The sequence below is a fragment of the Octopus sinensis genome, linkage group LG22 (genome assembly GCF_006345805.1).
Source record: "Octopus sinensis linkage group LG22, ASM634580v1, whole genome shotgun sequence".
Taxonomy (NCBI): domain Eukaryota; kingdom Metazoa; phylum Mollusca; class Cephalopoda; order Octopoda; family Octopodidae; genus Octopus; species Octopus sinensis.
Window position 1 is genome coordinate 24,856,328 of NC_043018.1, and position 10,000 is coordinate 24,866,327.

General features: G+C 37.9%; 1 protein-coding gene and 1 long non-coding RNA gene across 3 annotated transcripts in view; one reads left to right on the top strand and one right to left on the bottom strand.

Annotated features, from left to right (window-relative positions):
• LOC115223288 (cytosolic purine 5'-nucleotidase) overlaps window positions 1-10,000 on the bottom strand; it is a 243,065-nt gene that overhangs the window by 90,695 nt on the left and 142,370 nt on the right. The gene's annotated exons all lie outside the window — the stretch shown is intronic.
• LOC118767498 overlaps window positions 3,317-10,000 on the top strand; it is a 17,013-nt gene continuing 10,329 nt past the window's right edge. Inside the window, exon 1 of the long non-coding RNA XR_005003421.1 lies at window positions 3,317-3,400. This is a non-coding gene — a long non-coding RNA (uncharacterized LOC118767498). The remainder of the gene's footprint in view (window positions 3,401-10,000) is intronic.

Here is a 10,000-nt window from a genome sequence, read left to right on the forward strand (position 1 = left end):
TAGTGGGTGCTTTTTACATGCCACTGGCACATGGGCCAGAGGAGCTGGCATCAACCATGATCGGATGGTGCTTTTATATATATATTGTTTTATTTTGGGATGGTAACTCTTTTCTTTTCCAAGTAACCACACACACTACATATATATTTTTTCTTCAACAGCACTTGCCCCGTGGCTGTTCCACAGGCCTCTGCAGTCTTCACTTCCATCTACCGCATCTGCAATCCTCTCCACCAACACCACATAGCTCATCACAGCCCATAACACCACTAACACCACAGTGAAATTTGTTTTAAAATTGTTGAATTGAATTTTCCCCTGTAAGTTTTGGAATTATATTCCCTACTATTATTATTATAATGTGTATAATATATATATGACTAGCAGTATTGCCCGGCGTTGCTCGGGTTTGTAAGGGAAATAACTATATAAGCATTTTTAGAGATGTAAAGTATAATAGCCATCTCAATATGGCTAACCACAAAGGGGGGTGTTACTGTAGCTTTTTACGTTTTGAGATTTAATAATAAATTTTTAAAGAGTTACTTCCCTTATATAATAGCAAAAAAAATGCATTAAAAATGGGAAAAAATGATGATAAATTTTTTTTTTAAATTGTAGACTCATTGTAGACACGCGCTAATACCCAGAAGGGCTCGATATGAATCACGACTATAAGATACCCGGTTTTGGTTAAACTGCACCGCAAAATGTGGGAGTAGTTAGGAATCTAAATCGTAGGAGACAGACACACAACTTCACTTTTATATATAAAGATGTATTGTCTTTTTTCTGTAGTTTCAGCTCACAGCTGCAACCATGCTGATGCACTGCCGTTTTGCTACACTTTTATTACTGAGAGCCTCCTCCAATATGTGGCACTTGGTGAAGAATGGAGTTTCATGTACACACACACACACACACACACAAATACATATATTGATTTCAAATGTTGGTGCAAGGCCAGCAAATTTGGGAGAGGAGGGTAAGTCAATAACACTGACTCAAGTGGAAATTGTGTTATCGACCCGAAAAGGATGACTGGCAAAGTCGACCTCAGCAGAATTTGAACTCAAAATATAAAGATCGATGAAGTGCCACCAAGCATTTTGCTCCACGTGCTAATGATTCTGCCAGCACACCACCTTAACACACATATATATACACACACACACACACACACATTAACTAGTCATGAGATGTGCGTATATATAGGTACATATATAAAAGTGTTTATATTCATGTATATATCTAAGAGAGGTTAGTAAAAAGCGTGTGTGTGTGTATATATATATATATATATATGGATGTCAGTGTGTGTGTCTGTGTGTGAGTGGTGTGCAAGAGAGAGGGGTGGTGTTTGTTTACGTGGGTTTGTTTGTCAATGTATGTGTATATTTCAGGATAAACTAGAGTTTCTTGGCAACATCAAACTCTCATTGATGTTGAAAATTCTTTTGGTATTGGAAGGGAAAGGGGAAGAAGGGCTGGAGGTATTTCCCCTTTGTGTGTGTGTGAGAATGTATATATGTGTATATGGGAATGTATGTGGGTGAGTATGTGTGTGAATGTATGTATGGGTGTGTGTGTATGTGTGAGTGTATGCATGTGCATATGCAAACGTGTGAGTATTTATGTGTCTATGGGAATGTGTGTGTGAGTGTTTGTATGTATGTGTGTATGTGCATATGTGAATGATGTGCGAGTGTATGTAATGTGTATATGTGAATGTGTGTGTATGAGTGTTTGTATGTATGTGTGTATGTGAATGTTATGCAAGTGTATGTGTATATGTAAATGCATGTGTGTATGTGTATATGTAAATGCATGTGTGTGTATGTGTATATGTGAATGTGTGTGTATGTATGTGTATATGTGAATGTGTGTGTATGTATGTGTATATGTGAATGTGTGTATGTATGTGTATATGTGAATGTGTGTGTATGTGTGTGTTTGTTCTCTCTTTCCTCCATCATCAACCGTGTTTAGAACTGTGGATACCAACAGAGGTACCTGCCGCAGACACAAACGTTTGTTTACAATGCTTCAGATGCAGCAAACAACTCTCACAGACGAAAGAAACCAGTGAAATATTCAGAAATTCTTGCAAAAAAAAAAAAAAACTCTCCAAAATCTGTTCCCCAAAAGTTTACGCAATAATTCGTCAAGTCGTTCCCTATATTTTGATGAAAGAAATAGCTGATGCTTATCTTAGGGAGTCTAAAGGAACCAAAAACGAAAAAGTCGGTATTGAAGAATGCAAACCCATTCTTCAACCTTAACTCTTCATGTCTCCCAAAGAATGGTGTTGAAAATCTCTCATCTTGTCTTTCTAGTCCTGTATACCCGTTTATGGTTGGGGTTGTGAAAGGAGTGCATGGGGTTAATGATAATCAAGTTTTAAGGTACATGCCCAGGTATATGTGGCACACCATCTGGGGTATGTTTAAAGTATGGAATAATGCAGACTGTATATAGAGGTTCAGGCAGCCTGGATATATTCTCTGAATGTTATTCCTGCAGCCATGACTATCATCTTTGCTGCTGCCATAATCACCATCACCACCCACACCACCACCACTCTTCTTTGCTGCTGCCCATATTAAGTAGGGTATAAAAAAATATATATATATATGTCCTCATCATTCAATGTCCATTGTCCATCCTGGCATTGGACAGTTTTGTTTGGCATTCATGCAAGAAGCTTCAATACAAACATTTCAGAGTGTTTGGGTGTCAATCTGAGGATAATGCAGAGCATTTGGAAAGAGTTGGATGGGTCTAAGGCTGATTACAAAGGTATGGCAGCTCAGAAAACTCACTCTGATTGCTCTGATAAGAAAAGAACTCCTGAATTTGTTGGTGAGATCCAGGCCATGATTGACAACAATTCCTCCAAATCAATCAGGTCCATCACCAGCGACATGGGAGTGTCTGAGTTTCTTATCAGGAGGGTAGAGCATGAAGACATTTGGTATTCCTCATATAGGATGAGAAAGGGCCAATTTTTGTCCCAAGCCATCTAGGACAAGAGGAAAAACCATGTTATGGAGCTTTTGAACAAACTCAAGCATTTTTTCCAACCGAACTTTGCTTTGGTTTTTCTCAGATGAGAAAAATTTCTGTCAGGATCAGATGGTGAACACACAGAACAACCATTGTCTTGCCGTGGCCTCAAAACATGTACCAAAAATGATAAAAATCAAACATCCAGTCAACATCATTTGTGATGGTGATGTTATGCTTCCATTCATCTTTCCACATGGCCTCACACTCAACAAGCAGGCCTACATCAAGTGCCTGGAGGATGTAGTGCTGCCCTGGGTCAAGAGGGTGGCTGATGGAACACCTTATGTCTGGCAACAGGACTCTGCATCAACCACACAAGTAGAAGAACCCAGTCACGGTTGTCAGACAATTTCTGCGACCACATCACTCCTAGCATCTGGCTACCTGCAAACCCCTTGATTATTATGTGTGAGACGCAGTTGAGTGAGAGACAAACAAAAAACTCCTTGTAATACCAAAGATGAACTGAAGGCAAGGATTATGGCAGCATTCACCAACTTAAACAAGGAGATTGTCCAGAAGAGTTGCAGGAGATTCTGAAGTGGCCTTGAGGCCATGGTTGAAGCCAATGGCGATTCTATTGAATAAATTTACTCTTTAGCATTTCAAGATATTTTAATGTAATTTTGGTAAATAAATTTGTTGAAATGAGATGTCAGTGTCATTTTCATTTTTGCGTAATTTAGACAGCAATTTATTCACCCCACCCTGTGTATATATAGATATTATTATTATTATTATTATTATTATTATTATTATTATAAACATGAAATTCTGTCCGTCCATTCAGGATCCCTGCATCTCAGTCTACATTTGCTCTACATCAACATATTAATAACTTTTGGGGATCAGGATTATCTCTGAATTGAAAATCTGCCCTTCATTTGGTTCTTGAACATCCAGTATTGGGATCAGGTCTGGATGAGGATTTGTTATATGTTAGCAGTTGAAAGTTCAAATTGTAAAAGAACCCCCAAAATTAGTGAACTTAAAAGCTTATCATTTAAACTGAATTTACAGTAATACTGTATTGGTAGGGTACCAATAAATGCTTGATTATTATTGGTCTCTTTAGTTTGGGAAACTAACTTAAAAGTCCACATGGAGTGCAGCTTTTAAGCTAGTGTGTATATATGTATATATATATATATATATATATAGTGGTTTGGCGCTGTGGCTGTATATAGTTCAATTAGAATATATATATCAATGGCAGTGTGGGTGTTTAAACAGAATATACAAGAGTAGCAATGTGGGTGCATATAATTTAAATAGTATAAGGGACACTGACATTGTGGTTGTGTGTGTATATATATATATATATATATATATATATATATATAAAGTATATATACATACATAAGTATGTATGCATACATATACATATATACACACATATAAGTATGTATACATACATATATAAATATACATACATACATATATATATGTTTAGAGAGAAAGAGTTTAATTAGAATATAGAAGAGTAGGTTGGCATTGTGGTTATATATATGTGTGTATAATTTAAATTGGATAGTGTGGTATTATGGGTATTATATAGTTTAAGTAAATAACAGACCATTACATAAAGGAAAGATGGAAAGAGAGAATGAAATAATTAATGAAAGAATGAGAAAAATGAAGGAGGCAAAAACAAAAAACAACAGAAGAAAGAAAAGGATGACGAAAGAATAAACAACAAATAAAAAAATAAAGACAAAAGGAGGAAAGGAAGAGAAAGAGAGAGAGAGAGGGAGAGGAATAAAGGAGGAAGGGGAGAAAGGGCGAAAGAAAGACAGTAATAAAGGTGGTGGGGTAACAGAAAGATAGAGAGAGCGAAAGAAAGGAGTAAAGTTGAGGAGGGAAAAAGGGCGAAAGAAAGAAAGAAAGGACCTAAGCCCTAATTTCTAGACACAATTGCTGTCCTACCCATATCCTACCACTTTTCCTCACCCCCACTTTCCTTTTATTTATCCATCAAATTCATTTATTTCTTTATGTTCCTTACATTTACCTCAAGGTTTCAATTTAGAAGGGCCACCCAGGGGCATTTCTTATTAGTTGTTTGTGTGTGCATGTGCTTTTTTTTATTTATTTTATTCCCCCCAACCCAGGAAATAACTGACAATATCTTAATCCCACCCGCCACCCCTCGCCTCACCCTACCACTCTGACAGAAGCAATGCCATGTGTATTTATTCAATTTAACGAGATGGAAGTTGGTCTCTCTCGTTAATTTTTTTCCTTACCTACTTACATCTCAACATAAAGAAACCATCATCATCATTACTATTATTATTATTATTATTATTATTATTATTAAGGCAGTGAGCTGGTAAAATCGTTAGCGCGCTGGACAAAATGCTTAACAGCATTTTGTCCACCACTACATTCTGGGTTCAAATTCCGCCAAGGTCACATTTGCCTTTCATCCCTTTGGGGTCGATAAAATCCAGTACCAGTTGAACACTGGGAGATGCGATGTAATTGACTCATCCCCACCTATCCCAAGCTGCCCTTGCAGCAAAAATTTAAAATAATTATTAATATTATTATTATTATTATGATTAATAATAATGCTGCTGCTGCTATTATTATTATTATTATTACTATTATTATCATTATTATTATTATTGTTGTTATTATGTAAGGTGGCAAACTGGCAGAATTGTTAGCACTCTGGGCAAAATGCTTAGCGGCATTCTGCCTGTCTTTACGTTCTGAGTTCAAACTCTACCAAGGTCGACTTTGGTTTGCATTCCTTCAGGGTCAATAAATTAAGTACTACTGAAACACTAGTCCCCTCCCCAGAAAATTCTAGCTTTGTGCCTTAAATAGAAAGGATTATTATTAGCATTATTATTAAGACGGCAAGCTGGCAGAATTGTTAGCATGCCGGGCGAAATGCTTAGCAGTATTTCATCTGTCTACATTCTGAGTTCAAATTCTACTTAATTTATCATCATTTCAGGGTTGGTAAATTAAGTACCAGTTGAGTACTGGAGTCGATGAAATCAACTTACCCTCTCCCCAAAATTACTTGCTTTGTGCCTAAAAGTGAAATCATTATTATTACCATTAGTAGTATTGTTATCATTATTATTATTATTATTATTAGGGTGGTGAGCTGGCAGAATCATTAGTACACCAGGTGAAATGCTTAGTGGTATTTCAACTGTTTTTACTTTTCTGAGTTCACATTCCACCGAGGTCGACTTTGCCTTTCATCCTTTTGGGGTTGATGAAATAAGTGCCAGTTGCACACTGGGGTCGATGTAATCGAGTGATCCCCTCCCCTTAAATTGCTGGCCTTGTGCCAAAACCTGAAATCATCATCATTATTATTATTATTATTATTATATTATTATTATTATTAGGGTGGTGAGCTGGCAGAATCATTAGTACACCAGGTGAAATGCTTAGTGGTATTTCAACTGTTTTTACTTTTCTGAGTTCACATTCCACCGAGGTCGACTTTGCCTTTCATCCTTTTGGGGTTGATGAAATAAGTGCCAGTTGCACACTGGGGTCGATGTAATCGAGTGATCCCCTCCCCTTAAATTGCTGGCCTTGTGCCAAAACCTGAAATCATCATCATTATTATTATTATTATTATTATTATTATTATTATTATTACCAGGCGGCGAGCTGGTAGAATCGTTAGCACACCGGGCGAAATGCTTAGCAGTATTTCGTCTGCGGTTACGTCCTGAGTTCAAATTCCGCCGAGGTCGACTTTGCCTTTCATCCTTTTGGGGTTGATGAAATAAGTGCCAGTTGCACACTGGGGTCGATGTAATCGAGTGATCCCCTCCCCTTAAATTGCTGGCCTTGTGCCAAAACCTGAAATCATCATCATTATTATTATTATTATATTATTATTATTATTATTATTATTATTTAGGCAGTGAGCTGGCAGAGTTGTTAGCACGCCAGGCAAAATGCTTAGCAATATTTCATCCATCTTTACATTCTGAGTTCAAATTCTGCCGAGGTCAACTTTATCATTCATCCTTTTTGGGTTGATAAATTAAGTACCAGTGAAACACTGGGGTCAACATAATCAACAAGTCACCTTCTGCCAAATTTCAGGCCTTGTGCCTATAATAGAAATTATTATTATTATTATTATTATTTAGGCAGTGAGCTGGCAGAGTTGTTAGCACGCCAGGCAAAATGCTTAGCAATATTTCATCCATCTTTACATTCTGAGTTCAAATTCCACTGAGGTCAGCTTTGCCTTTCATCCTTTTGGGGTCGATAAAATAAGTACCATTTGAGTTACTGGGGTCAATTTAATCGACTATCCCCCTCCCACAAATTTCAGGCCTTCTGCCTATCATAGAAACGGTCATTATTATGATTATAACTTTTTCTTCTTCCTTTTTCCTCTCTCTCTCACACACACACACACAAACGCACACATGCAATTTGCTATTTTTTCCTACTCATTCAATATCTTCTCTTTCTCTCTCGCTCACATAGACAGACAAATCCAATGGGAGTCGACCAACACCCCTACCCAACTCACTGTCCCCTAATTCCCCCTGATCCTTTCCCTCCTCCCCCCTCTGAAACAAACAAGTCCAGCTCAAGACACTCCCCCACCTCCCACAAAATAACAAGGAGTCCTTCAACTAAATAAAAAACTAAGAAAATACCAACAAAAAGTAAATAAATGAATAAAATTAATTTAAAAACCAATTATAATCCGCAACTAATTAACATAGATTCTAATTTCGATTTCAGAACAGAGGTGGTGGTGGGCATAATGGTGACGTGGGTGGGTGATGGAGGTGGGGTGTTAGTGGAAGAGGGTGGGGGTGTTGGCAGAAACATGCAAAGTCAACATTTTATGATGTTGTTCTTGTTTGTCAATGGATCAACACTGAGCCACAGACCTATGATCAAAGGACATTCCAGCCATGACCATCACATCTCTTTAGGAGTATCTAGGACTACAGAGTCAAATGTGCTTGTCCATTTCTCTTTTCTTTTCCTTTTTATACTAGGGCATGATTTGAGGGAGATTTGGCTGTTGTTTTTCAGGAGATCAAGCAACCATTTATAGGAGACAATGTGGCCAATAGCAATGATGGGAGAGGTTGTGGTGGGGTTTATGGTAGTAGTGGAAGTAGTGGTGGTGGTATTGGTGGTGAGGGTGATGGTAGTGGTTGTGGTGGAGGTGGTAGTATTGATTGCGAGGGTGATGGTAGTGGTGGTGTTGATAGCGAGGGGATGATAGCGGTGATGGTGGTAGTGGAGCTGATGATGGTGGTGGTACTGATGGTGAGGGTGGTGGTAGTGGTGGTGATGAAGTTGGCAGTAGTGGAGCTGATGGTCATAGTGGTACTGATGGTGGTGATGGTAATGATGGTGAGGGTGAAAGGGAGGGGTGGTCATAGAAGAGGTGGCCAAATAGCAATGGTGGTTAGTGGCAGTGGTGGCAGTGGTGTTGCTGCTGTGGTTGTTTATGATGGGAGGCAGCCAATAGCAAATAGCCATGATAGGGTAGTGGTGTTGATGGTAGAGGTGGTGGTGTTGGTGGTGGAGGTGGTGGTGATACTGATGGTGTGTTGATGGTGGAGGTGGTGGTGATACTGATGGTGTTCTTGATGGTGGAGGTGGTGTTGAGTTGGTTATGATGGTATGACATTGATGGTGTTGATGGTGATGGTGTTGGTAGTGATAGTGGTGGTGTTTTAACGGTGGAGACAGGGGAGTGATGGTAGTAATATATAGTGACCAATAGCAATGATGGTAGTAGTAGTAGTAGTAGTGGTGGTGATGGTGGCCAAAGCAATGGTGGTGGTGATGATGATGGTGGTGGTGTTTATGATGGGGGAGGTCAACCAATAAACAATAATAGCAGTGGTGGTGGTGGTGATGGTATTGATGATAGTGGTGATGCTGATGGTAGTGGTGTTATTGATGAGGATGACGTCGATGATGATAGTGATATTGGTAGTGGTGTCAGTGGTGCAGCGGGGGTGGGGGAAGCAAGGAAGTCGGGTGGGGGGGCAGGAGAAAGATCCAAATGGTCTTTACTGAAAATGGTTATAGAATGATGGAACTACAGCAGAAATCCGAGGAATGTCTGAATGAATTACAGGGAGCAATATTGCTGCTGCTGATGTTGTTGTTGAAGTAGATGATAGTTTGTTGTTTACAAAGATGCTGATGATGATGATGATGGTGATAATGATGAGGAGGAGGATAGCCATTATGATGATGATGATAACAATAATGATGATAACTATGATGATGATGGAGATGATGATAAGGATGATGATTATCATGATGGTGATGCTGTTTCTGCTGCTAATGATAATGATGATAACGATGATGATGCTAACGATGATAGCAATGATGATGATGATGCACGTTGCAATAGAAGCATTTTTGTCAGCACATACAGAAATGGAGTTTAATGACAAGGAAGCACTCTTGAAAGATAATGGAGCTCATAGGAGGTGGGGAATAAAAATAATAATAACAATAATAATATTGTGAAAAACAATACAAATTACAAAAAATTTTAGATTCAGGAAAACAAAAATCGCAAAAGTCGGTAAACGTTGCTGGAACTGTCGGAATAATTACAAGAGAAACGGTAATGCCAAACCATGGAACTGTATATACAGGAATATCAGATCTCTGTTGAGAGACAAAGAAACAACATAATCCCCAAGTTCCAAAGAATCGGTAATCATGCAAAGAACTCAGAACTGAAAACAATCCTGAAACTTAACGATTGCTAAAAGTATTTTTGTTTGTATATATATATATATATATATATATATATATATATATATATATATATATATATATGTATGTGTGTGTGTATATATATATATATATATATATATATATATATATATATATATATATATATATATATATATATATATATGTATGTGTGTGTGTATATATA